Source organism: Trichomycterus rosablanca, chromosome 9, assembly GCF_030014385.1.
Source record: "Trichomycterus rosablanca isolate fTriRos1 chromosome 9, fTriRos1.hap1, whole genome shotgun sequence".
NCBI lineage: Eukaryota > Metazoa > Chordata > Actinopteri > Siluriformes > Trichomycteridae > Trichomycterus > Trichomycterus rosablanca.
Genome location: NC_085996.1, coordinates 17,911,506 through 17,925,048, shown reverse-complemented (window position 1 = coordinate 17,925,048; position 13,543 = coordinate 17,911,506). Strand labels below are relative to the sequence as shown.

The following is a 13,543-nucleotide window of genomic DNA, read 5'->3' as shown; positions in this document are numbered from 1 at the left end:
CCCCACAGAGCGGCAGTTCCAGTAAGCATACTCGCAGCATTCAACAGCACTGGGAGACAGCGCTACAGCAATGTCAGCTCTCAATAGGCAAACAGGAGTTTGTTCGCTAGCTTACCGTGATAAGCTTTTTCTCAAGCACGGCCGCAGTATCCAGAGGAACGCCAGTCGTTCCCGTTCTGTTCCGACATGATGTGAAGCGGTCCACCGCGCTGCCGCCAGATTAAAAACTCGCGATAGAGGAAAGTAAGAGGCACGATAAAGGAGCGCTGATGCTGCTGATGACGCCGTCTCGTTCCTGGAACAGTCAAGTGTGTTGAGTGTAAACAGTCCGGTTCGTGTCGTCTTTTTGCTTCCTGCTCGATAGAGAGAAGAAGCTCACGATGGAGGGCGGTAGACAGAGTTATTCATAGCACTGCTTCCCAGAATAGAAAAATACAGCTAGAGAGAGAGAGAGATAGAGAGGGAGCAACAGAATAAGGCATGAGCGTGAAGGTGTGAGGGCGCGCGTGCGTGTATTGGACTGTGACGTCATTGGATCCCCCAGCGCGTGCCTGAGTGCAGTGAGAGAAACCGGCCTCATCTGGTCGCCTACAGTAAACCCCACTGGGGGCGGAACTCTAGCGCTTACATTTAATGCTTTTATGTTTGACCTCATGTGTACTTATCTACATGTGTATCTACAGTGGGGTGGCCACTTCCATAACCCCGAAAAGGAGGATATCAGACCCCAAAAAGCAGGGCATGACAGTGGGTAGTCAGGATAGTGTCTGCAGCACACAAAATCAAAACCTTAATTGATATATTTGTGATGCAACCAAATTAACTAGAAAATTGCCAAACTGATGAATGTTCTACTCACCACATTTAGAGTCTATCTGTGATAATTTAGTACAAAAAGCATGAAAATCATCTTTCCTACTCCTCGAAATGAAAGTGTAGTGAGCTGACCACTCAGACCTGTACAGTGTTTTTCATTTTTGCATGTTATTAAAATGTAGTAATTAACTAGCATTTCAGTGCTGGATGCTCCACAATAAAGTGGGGGATGTCCTCACAGAAAGTGGTGGCTTAAAACCATAAGTCATTTCTACAATATGTTCATAAGCCAATGACAGGCAAATTAATTATGATTGTTACAAACATCTGGTTAGCCTGCAAAGACAGACAAACAGACATCCAGGCATGGTGTCGGACTGCAGACAGACGGATGAAAAACCGGTCCGTCTGCCCTAAAATCGGACATATGGACACCCTAATCTACAGTAAGATACTTAACAACTTTTTTTAATTTAATGTACAGTGCATTCTCTTAACTATTCATATCCCTTGACTTTTTGCACAGTTTGTTTTGTAAATTTGTGATTTTGAATGGATATTGCCACTTTCACCCATCAATCTACACTTAATTACTCATAATGAAAAAACACAAATGTGTTTTTTAGGTATTTACATGCTGTATAATTATATATGATATGTATCTAGAACTCAGTTGGCAACAACCTGTAGTTATTTTAATTTAGATCAAACACTTGGGACAAGTCTCCAAATGTCCTTAAGTGACCAAGCCAGGAATAAAACCCCATAAAACATCTGTATATATACTCGAAGATGGCAAATGCTTGTGGAGAAGTATCTTAAAAGACTTTCAGCTGTACTTGTTGACAAAAAGCATCTAAGTATTGAATAAAGGGTCTGGATACTTTAATAAATAAAAAGTTTCAGTTTTTGCTCCTTAATGAATTTAAAAAACATCTAAAACTGTTGCACTTTATTATGAGTGATATATAAGTGTATATAATATATAATATATCAAGCAAAATATCAAGGGATCTGAATATTTGTGCTGTATGCACTGCATTTTCAGTGCATATATCTACAACAACCAAATTTTCATACATAATGTCATGTGACTTTGTTCTTACAAACCAAAAACAACCAAAATGGTTTTTCCAAAAACAACAGTGATCAGTTAAAAAATATTTAAAAAGAAAAACTGCTTTTCTGTTTTTGGGGCCTGGACATATAAGAGAAAAAGGCAATCTCATCATGCTAACTATATCCAGACATACAGACAAAATAATTTAGTACTTGTTTCTTCCAGTGTACAATCTTAAAAGGACGTCACAGTGGCTCAGTGGGTACATTTACATTTACATTTTCAGCATTTAGGAGACGCTTTTATCCAAAGCGACTTACAGTACTGTGACATTATACAGTCTAAGCAATTGAGGGTTAAGAGCCTTGCTCAAGGGCCCAACAGTGGCAACCTGGCAGTGGTGAGACTTGAACCAGCGACCTTTCGATTACTAATCCAGTACCTTAACCACTAGGCTACAGCTGTGTAGCACTGTCACCTCTGGGTACATTTCCCAGGTTGAGCGCTCCAGGTCTTGTCTGTGTGAAGTTTGCATGTTCTCCCCGTGTCTGTGTGGGTTTTCTCCCACAGTCCAAAGACATAAAAGTTTGGTTAATAGGGGATACAAATTGCCAGTGACAGTGTTTGACATTGAACTTGAACTGATGAATCATGTGTAACCTTTAACTACCTGTCCCCTGTCAAAAATGTTATCAAAGTGTTTTAAACATGATGTTAAAATCCCAACAAACAAACATTTTTAAAAATGTTTGAGCGTGTGTTCTTAAGGGTTCTGAAGTTTGGCCCCAAATAGAGGAATCTTTCTGTTTTAGCCTATGTTTACATGTGAATGACCTTAATAACCTGGCTTGTTATACACCTACTCACTCACATAGTCATGTTTTGCAGGCAGACTTTTCACACTGTGGACAGAACAATGGGACAGTAGTGTTTAGGCTGCACTGCAACAGGGTCCTAAAGACTCTGTTGTATTTTGTATACATTATCTCACATAAGATCACATTATATCATGCTAAGCTAAATAAAAAAAGGAATGCCATGTTGCAGATTTGTATAGTTGTGGCATCACTGAATTTCAAGAATAATGTCCTAAATTTATGCATACATGAGTTCAGACAGTGACTGGATTCCTCAGTACATTCCAGAGTGCAGGCAGAGATACCGGCCTCATCCGGTACAGTTAGTTTTACACTAATTGTCAGAGGAAAATAACTTCCATCCTTCCCACTCCTCGTTCCACTTTGTGACTTGTGACCATAAGAGAGTAACAGATCAGTGGATGCCGCAGCAAGTCAAAAATAATTAAACGTCTTAGTATCAAACAACTAAATATCAAAATAACTGAAAGCTGGGTTTTCTTTGTCAAAATATGTTTATTCTTAATTCTTCACTTTATTTCATGGCAATATGGCAACAGGATTCTGATAAAAACAACAATTGTTAGTGAAATATTTTGCATTTTTCTTAAATGTATGTATGTATGTATGAAACTGAATCTTGAAAATATTTATTTTATTAAAAGTTAAACTGGAAAAAATGTAAGCATTAAACTGCTTTTTTAAAACATTCATAAAGGCTGGGTGCCTATACATTTCATGGCATGTACAAACCCTATTTCCTGATAAGTTAGGAAATTATGTAAAATGCTATGAAATTAAGAATGTGTAATTTCCTTTAAACCTTTATCTACCTTTACCTAATTACACAATTTATATCAGTAAAGATTTTCAACTTGAATCTTTCGTTCATCGAGATCCGATGTGTGATTTAAGTGTTCCGTAAATTTTTTATTAAGTTTCCCTTAATTAGTGTAGTTCAAAACAAATAAATTATTTTATTGATTTATTTATTTAAAACATTTTATCCTGGTCAGGGTTTGTGGTGTGCCTGGCACCATACTTGGCACTACTGCTGATTTAAAAAAAAAAAAAAGGATGGAATCAAACTAACCATGACCCAGATGACCAGGATAAAGCGGTTAATGACAATTTAAGTAAACCACTGACATACAATCGAAGTATAGACTTTACTACCTCTAGTTGACTGACATTACTGTTATGAAACAGTTGCTGTTTTATTGTTTCAGCTGCTGCAAAAAATGAATGAGATATAAAGACTATGGTTTAAAGTTATCCTATTGCTTTCATATACTGTACACAGACTGCTTATATTACTTATACTAAATAAATTTACAAAAGCACGAAAAAAAAATTGATGGATGTGTAGGCTTATATTTGCAAAGTTAATCTTTGCGAAGTGAAAAGGCAGCTTTATAGCCTGCAAAAGCAGTTCATACGGTCATCTGTCAAAATTATTCATTCATTCTAATAAATTTTTTGTGTGTTTATATCATGTTCTGCTTGTCTGAATATTGGATTATATAAATTGTAACATATGCCTGTGTGTTTTTGTTATCTTTGAGTTCTTCCTCTCTATAACATACTCTCACTTTTTCTTTCTCTATCTATTTTATGTCTTTGAAAAGGGCATCACCGAAGGGATACAAGTATCTAAACTGTTAGAGCAATACCTGAGCAAACACGTAAATCAGTGTTAGCATGGGACTTGGGCACAGAGACAATTTCACAGTAGACTGCCCTGTTCATTGAGAGTGCACAGCATAAAAAACTCTGCCCTGGCCCAAAGAGCATGTTTCAATAGTATCTGTTGAGTCACTTATCTTGTTTTCCTTGCGGTTGCTGGTGCAAGTGTCTACATGCAACTAAATTCATTTTTTAAGGGCACTTTAGGTTATTCCCACCGAGTTAAGCAAGGTTGCTCTGCATTAACCATTAACTGACAGTGACAATAGTTATTATACTGTAAGTCCGTTAATTTTGTGGCTTTGTTTGCAAGTTCATGAGCAGGTCTGTGGCACCTAAAATAGGAAGCTGGGACTGTACTGTAAATGCAAATAAAAAAGAAACACAATGTTTCTTACATTCAGTTTGACTTTTTTAATTGCAGACAATATAAACCCAATGTAATATATTTTTTTCTTGATATATATTTTTCTTGTAATAGCTTAGCTTAATATTTAGTGTAGCAATTAAGTTTAGTCATTGTGTCCCTTGGTTAGCTTAGCATTACCATAGTTCTTAGTCTAGTTCTTTGCTTTCGAGAACACTTTCACAGGAATACTTTTCAACATGCTGTATTGTCTGGTAAAGTTAAACCTCTTTTAAAACTTGGCACTGTAGGTGCCAAGGTCACATCAATTTATTCATTAATTATTTTTTTATAAACCATTTCATTAGGATCATGATGGGTCTGGCTCCTCTCAGAAACACTGCAGATGTGCACCAGTTCATTGCAGGGAAACACACACTATAACCCAGGGATAGTTTAAACTAGCAAATCTACATTCTTCATGTTTTTGGGAGCTATTTGGAGTCAGAAGTAACCAGTAATAAACTTTCAAGGACATAGAGAAAGCAAACAAAATACCTCACAAGAAGTCAAATAAAGCAAAACCTGAATTTGGGATCCATGTTGCTGTACTTTCTTAACTTCAGAATTTGAGATGATATTGTAATAAAGGTTGTTCCATAGGTACTTTGGTCTCCTCACCGTCCAAAACATGCTGAATGTAAAATGAGTAATTGAGCACTTCAGTCATGTCAGCCCTGACAGGGATAAAGTGGTTAGTAAAAATTAATGAATGATACCTGTTCATGGATTAAACTAGGTCTCTAATAGGAACATTCTGCACAAGTTCATGTTTATTCTAGATGACTTTTTCTACAGTGGAATATGAAAAGCAAGCCCAGACTTAAAAAAAGAAAAAGATTCATTAATAAAATGCAAATAGGCACTAAACCTTACCTCCTGACATGGTATTACTCACTGAGAAGTCTTTTATAAAACACATACCCCATCCATGTCTCACACACATTGCCTTAGGATGTACTAAAGTTTCCAGTAGATACAGAATAACAACTTGCAGCAGAACATTTGCCAGCCATTACTCATTGACAGCAGTGCTCCACATTTCCACCTGCATTTTCCTACTTTTTTACTATTTTTTTGCTCTCAGTAAACTACGACCAGCGTTTGCCCTTTGACTGTTTCTCATTAAACCACGTGATTAGTACCACGTCACTCTGAGAAATCCCTGCTCTGTCTTCACTTGATTTTCTGCCAGAAAATTACATAAGAACACATTGCAGCTGACAAATGTCAGTCTTGTCTGGGTAACAGGACAGACTGCTAATAACCCCTGATAGTGAATTCCTTCACAGAGAAATGCTTTTTTCAGCTAATACAATTAAACTCTCAGTAAAGCTGACAAAGCAAACCCACCACACTTCTCATAATGCAGTGCTAAAAGTGGAGACAATTGTTTTAAAAGCCTGGTACATAATTATTTTTTTTTCCAACAGAGCAAATTTTTAAAATTGGTGAAAATGTGTGAATCTACAGTAGTAACCTAACATGAACTAAACAAATTATTTGTTTACATTTAACCTACCCATTTAGGGTAGCCTTGATCTTTATTGACTTTATTGACAAAGGTGTAAATAACTGGCTTACAATTCTCCTTCTTTTTTAAAACCTGGTGTGTATAGCACACAGGACATTGCACCTAAAACTATGACTTAATTAATTTTTTTAGATTAATTTGTTTGGATGCCCATCCTGCATCACATTCATCATAACATTTATGATTGTTAGAATAATAATAATAATATAGAAATTGGAACGACATGAAAAATACAAATAACAAAAAAGAAAGTGTTTCTTACATTTACTTTGGATTTTCTGTCATTGTAGACAGTATGAAGATGGTCAGTGTCATTTCATTTGTTAATATACGTAGATCTATTCCTGCATTTCAGGCCTACAATACATTTCAAAAAAGTTGGGATGGTAAAGCATTTACCACATTGTAATGTTGCCATTCCTTCTCACAACTCTTAACTGTTTTGGCACCGAGAATACCAAGCAAAAAATTGTTTTTGCTATTTAAACATTCAGCTATTGATAAATGACGGTTCTTAATGCAGAGCTGTCTAAAAGATTGCAGATCACGGGTGTTTAGCTTAGGCTTGCACCCCTTGACCTTTATGCACTCAAATTCCTTCAGATTCCATACATCGTTTAATGATATTATGCAGAAATATCCAAATCCTTCTAAACTTTCTTTGATGATTATTGTTTTGTTTTTTTTATAAACTGGAGACCCTCTGCCCATCTTTGCTCTTCAAAGAGCCTTTTGTGGATACTGCTTTTGTACAAAATCAAGATTACAGTCACCTGTTGACATCACCTGTTTAAAATCATATAATCATTAAGTTATTTTTTTTTTTACCTCATTACTAGCCCTAAATCCCAGCTATTTACATATCTGGACTGTTTATAGGGCTATATAGGGTTATGAATGTGATTTTACAAAGTAAAAATAGATATCTAAAAAACTCCAATCTGCAAAGTGACTAAAGACATGCCATCGACCGCTTGGTTGGGAAATGTGAGAGTTAAAGCTGAAAAGCCAGAAAGCATTGTTACAAAAAAGACCCTACAATGGCCTGGTTCGCCTTCAAAATGTTTGGGAGCAGGTAGGTCACTTTTAGTATGGTGGGTCCTAAAAGGTTTACCAGAAATGCTCATAAGTGCTACAGCTTCTGGGATTTGTAGTACATCTTGCGGATGATAAAGTGTGTAACTTACTTCGAACAGCCTGGCCTTTGGGAGGTGCTCTTGACAGTGTGCTGACAGTGCAGTCCCAAGCACGAATAAAAATAGGAGGGTTGTGTCAGGAGGGGCATCCAACATAAACATGCAGACCAAATCCGCTGTAGCTACCACTTATTATAGAGGAACCAAAAGAATAAAAATTGAAGTGGTAAAACATATCTTTTAAATAAACAGTTTTAAAGACAGTTTACAAATCACTGCTTACTCTATTTGTTTGCATTTTACTTTTCTTTATTGATTTGGGTTTTATTTAATTAACATGAAAATGTTTTTACTTTCTACCTGTATCAAAACAAAAAGCATAAATGTATTTAGCAAACTGACCCAGCAACTGATGTGATCAATTTGGTGGAGCTGAGGATTATAGTCATTTGCTGTGTACAATATTTTTTTCGAGATTTCAACGAGATTTCAACACATGACTACATTTTATTTGCCTGAACATATTTAATTAAACAGAAGAACATTGGTGAGATTAAGCAATAACAGACAATAATGGTTATACCTCATGGTCAGCATTCCAATTCATTTTAAAGGTGTTTGATTTTAATAAGGTCAGGGTTTTGTGCAAGATAGTAAATTTCTGCTTTATCTAATACAAATGTTTATGGATTTACAGCTCACTTTATATTTTGTCATGGGGGGTATTGTCATGCAGAAATGTTTAAATTTGATACAAAGTTGAAAGCTCAGTTTTTGTGTATGTTGTAGCATAATTTCCCTTTGCTTAAACAAATTATCTTAAATAATTAAAATGACCTTCCTGAACCAATTTTCCAAACTGCCATTGTGTATTTAGGCTGGTGGCACTCAAGCATTTACCAAACCTAGACTAAATTTTAAAAACTGCCAGATAGTGAAATGCTCCATAGACCAAACACAGCATACTTTTTACCACACCAACCATGCAAAGATTTATTCCTGGAAAGCACATCTATGTGTTGGCATTTGAAGAGATATCAATTTTCTGCTTTGTAGTGTATGAATGACCCTGATAAGGGATAGAAAGTATCAGTTTTTTGGAGCAGACTGAGCTATATTTAGCTGATACATTTTCCATAGCTATTTAATTTATTTGTCCATTCTTTCTTTATAGTCTGCTTGACCTTCTAGTCAAGGTCACCAGAAGGCACATATTAGTTTGTTAGCATATTTAACCTTAAGCACGAGGTTACATTAGACTTGCCATGAGCAAAAACATATAGACCTTCAGACAGATGAATGCCTGAAGACAAGGGTTTCATAATGAACTCCCACCATCATGCACAAGTAAATAAAGTACATTTGCAGCAGTGTTGTGTTGCACTGTTGCACATCTTAAGATGTATTTGCAGGAAGAATGGGACAAAAAAACCTGAAACACTATCGCTTCACTGCATCTTTTAAGTGTTGTGGGAAGGAAAAGCAAAGTGGTAAATGCTTTAGCGTTGCAAATTTTTTTATAATACGTTGCAGACCTGAAATGCAAGAACAGATGTATATTAACAAATAAAATGTTGAAAAGTTGATCAGACATAACATGAGATATTTTTTGTTCATACTGTCTGCAATGAAATCAAAGAACATACATTTAAAATTAAATTTTTTTTATTTTATTTGCATTTTCCATCATGTTGTCCTTATGTTTTCTGATTTGGGGTTGTACTATTAGGGTTGGACATGTAATTGTGTCAAATGTATGCAACAACTGAGTGATAATTGCAACATTTACATACCTTTTCCTCTATTAGATGAATTGCATTTTTGTGTTTCTAAAACAAGCACAAGACTCAGTCTATGAGATGGTATGTGTTGCACTGTGCTGGTGCAAACAAACTGGCATCCTAATAAGGTTTACCAGGCTATTTATATGTTGTAACATGCCTGTGCCTGGACTTGCGTGTTTTGACTTGTGAGGATATTTCAACATAAGAGTGAAGGGATTTGAATGCAGCCTTATCCGAAGATGCCTGAAGAACCAGAGGATTAGCACAGCGTTGCCCTTACTGTTTAGTGCATGTCCCTGAAGGACAGTCTTATAGGTATAGGTATAGTCTCTTCTTGTCAGAAAGGTGAATATTACAAATGAAAAAGACAGTCAAAACCTCCAGTTTAAAGCTAGTAAATAATTTGTTAATATCCCTTTGATCTATGTTGACATTAAAGTAACCAAGATTTGTTACATATCTGTCTGTTCTAACAACAAATGAATTTTAACAAATGGCAAATGGTGGCAGAGTGTTAAGGCTGGTAGTGTAGGTGTCACAAAACAGCATGGGTCCTGAGAACCTGTGTTTGACTATTGCTCCACATCATGTGTGTTAAGAGTTTTGTACTTCTTCCTGTGTCTGCATGTGTTTCCCCTCTAAATTCCTTTTATCTCCAAGAATATGCGGAAGCTGAATTTGTTAATATAAATTTTCCTTAAGTATAAGTGTGTGTGTTCTGCAATTAACTACTGAAGTGTTCAGGGTGTGTTCCTGCCCATCCTGCATCTAATGTTTCCATGTGGCATCAGCCCACTGCAATCATAACTAGGTTAAAGCAGTTCAAACTAATAAAATGAAAGTTTCAGTTACACAATAAGACATTACAGTTTAAATTAGAACTTATTTGAAGTGTTGCAAATTATTAGTTTTGATAATAGTTAGACTTTTTTGTCTGCTAAACAGTTTTAATATTGCAGTTTTACATTTGCTTGCACATTATTGCAGTTTTACAATGTCTTTTTGCAATAGACACACTCACCACGCACTTTATTAGGACATGCACTATATTGCCAAAAGTATTCGCTCATCTGCTTTCACATGCATATGAACTTGAGTGACTTACATTCTTAATCCATAGGTTTTAATATGATGTCGGCCCACCCTTTGCAGCTATAACAGCTTTAACTCTTCTGGGAAGGCTTTCCACAAGGTTTAGGAGTGTGTTTATGATCATTTTTGACCATTCTTCCCGAACGCATTTGTGAGGTCAGACACTGATGTTGGACGAGAAGGCCTGGCTCACAGTCTCCGCTCTAATTCATCCTAAAGGTGTTCTGTCGGGTTGAGGTCAGGACCCTGTCCAGGCCAATCAAGCTCTTCCACACCAAACTCGCTCATCCATGTCTTTATGGACCTTGCTTTGTGCACTGGTGCGCAATCATGTTGGAACAAAAAGGGGCCATCCCCAAACTGTTCCCACAAAGTTGGGAGCATGAAATTGTCCAAAATCTCTTGGTATGCATTAAGAGTTCCTTTCACTGGAACTAAGGGGCCAAGCCCAACACCTGAAAAACATCCCACACTATAATCCCTCCTCCACCAAACTTTACACTTGGCACAATGCAGTCAGACAAGTACCGTTCTCCTGGCAACCGCCAAACCCAGACTCGTCCATCGGATTGCCAGATGGAGCAGCGTGATTCGTCACTCCAGAGAACTCGTCTCCACTGCTCTAGAGTCCAGTGGTGGCGTTCTTTACACCACCGCATCCGACACGTTGCATTGCGCTTGGTGATGTTAGGCTTGGCTGCAGCTGCTCGGCCATGGAAACCCATTCCATGAAGCTCTACACTGAATTCACTGAGCGAACCATTCTTTCACAAATGTTTGTAGAAGCAGTCTGCATGCCTAGGTGCTTGATTTTATACACCTGTGGCCATGGAAGTGATTTGAACACGTGAATTCAATGATTTGGATGGGTGAGTAAGAGAATACTTTTGACAATATAGTGTATACACAGTATATAGTTTTACAATGTCTCTTGCAATAGACACACTCACCACGCACTTTATTAGGAGGAATACTTTTGACAATATAGTATATATATATACACACACACACACATATACAGTGTATCACAAAAGTGAGTACACCCCTCACATTTCTGCAAATATTTCATTATATCTTTTCATGGGACAACACTATAGACATGAAACTTGGATATAACTTAGAGTAGTCAGTGTACAACTTGTATAGCAGTGTAGATTTACTGTCTTCTGAAAATAACTCAACACACAGCCATTAATGTCTAAATAGCTGACAACATAAGTGAGTACACCCCACAGTGAACATGTCCAAATTGTGCCCAAAGTGTCAATATTTTGTGTGACCACCATTATTATCCAGCACTGCCTTAACCCCACTGGGCATGGAATTCACCAGAGCTGCACAGGTTGCTACTGGAATCCTCTTCCACTCCTCCATGATGACATCACGGAGCTGGTGGATGTTAGACACCTTGAACTCCTCCACCTTCCACTTGAGGATGCCCCACAGTGCTCAATTGGGTTTAGTCCATCACCTTTACCTTCAGCTTCCTCAGCAAGGCAGTTGTCATCTTGGAGGTTGTGTTTGGGGTCGTTATCCTGTTGGAAAACTGCCATGAGGCCCAGTTTTCGAAGGGAGGGGATCATGCTCTGTTTCAGAATGTCACAGTACATGTTGGAATTCATGTTTCCCTCAATGAACTGCAGCTCCCCAGTGCCAGCAACACTCATGCAGCCCAAGACCATGATGCTACCACCACCATGCTTGACTGTAGGCAAGATACAGTTGTCTTGGTACTTCTCACCAGGGTGCCGCCACACATGCTGGACACCATCTGAGCCAAACAAGTTTATCTTGGTCTCGTCAGACCACAGGGCATTCCAGTAATCCATGTTCTTGGACTGCTTGTCTTCAGCAAACTGTTTGCGGGCTTTCTTGTGCGTCAGCTTCCTTCTGGCATGACTACCATGCAGACCGAGTTGATGCAGTGTGCGGCGTATGGTCTGAGCACTGACAGGCTGACCTCCCACGTCTTCAACCTCTGCAGCAATGCTGGCAGCACTCATGTGTCTATTTTTTAAAGCCAACCTCTGGATATGACGCCGAACACGTGGACTCAACTTCTTTGGTCGAACCTGGCGAAGCCTGTTCCGAGTGGAACCTGTCCTGGAAAACCGCTGTATGACCTTGGCCACCATGCTGTAGCTCAGTTTCAGGGTGTTAGCAATCTTCTTATAGCCCAGGCCATCTTTGTGGAGAGCAACAATTCTATTTCTCACATCCTCAGAGAGTTCTTTGCCATGAGGTGCCATGTTGAATATCCAGTGGCCAGTATGAGAGAATTGTACCCAAAACACCAAATTTAACAGCCCTGCTCCCCATTTACACCTGGGACCTTGACACATGACACCAGGGAGGGACAACGACACATTTTGGCACAATTTGGACATGTTCACTGTGGGGTGTACTCACTTATGTTGCCAGCTATTTAGACATTAATGGCTGTGTGTTGAGTTATTTTCAGAAGACAGTAAATCTACACTGCTATACAAGCTGTACACTGACTACTCTAAGTTATATCCAAGTTTCATGTCTATAGTGTTGTCCCATGAAAAGATATAATGAAAAATTTGCAGAAATGTGAGGGGTGTACTCACTTTTGTGATACACTGTATATATATACAGTGTATCACAAAAGTGAGTACACCCCTCACATTTCTGCAGATATTTAAGTATATCTTTTCATGGTACAACACTGACAAAATGACACTTTGACACAATGAAAAGTAGTCTGTGTGCAGCTTATATAACAGTGTAAATTTATTCTTCCCTCAAAATAACTCAATATACAGCCATTAATGTCTAAACCACCGGCAACAAAAGTGAGTACACCCCTAAGAGACTACACCCCTAAATGTCCAAATTGAGCACTGCTTGTCATTTTCCCTCCAAAATGTCATGTGATTTGTTAGTGTTACTAGGTCTCAGGTGTGCATAGGGAGCAGGTGTGTTCAATTTAGTAGTACAGCTCTCACACTCTCTCATACTGGTCACTGAAAGTTCCAACATGGCACCTCATGGCAAAGAACTCTCTGAGGATCTTAAAAGACGAATTGTTGCGCTACATGAAGATGGCCAAGGCTACAAGAAGATTGCCAACACCCTGAAACTGAGCTGCAGCACAGTGGCCAAGATCATCCAGCGTTTTAAAAGAGCAGGGTCCACTCAGAACAGA

At 38.1% G+C, this 13,543-nt stretch overlaps 1 protein-coding gene across 2 annotated transcripts in view; it reads right to left on the bottom strand.

Moving 5' to 3' along the window:
• Positions 1–405, bottom strand: part of hivep2a (HIVEP zinc finger 2a) — a 105,229-nt gene extending 104,824 nt beyond the window's left edge. For both annotated transcript variants that reach the window (XM_063002003.1, XM_063002002.1), the window contains exon 1: positions 116–405. The gene's annotated coding sequence lies outside the window, so the exon portion shown is untranslated. The remainder of the gene's footprint in view (positions 1–115) is intronic.
• Positions 406–13,543: the final 13,138 nt, after the last annotated feature.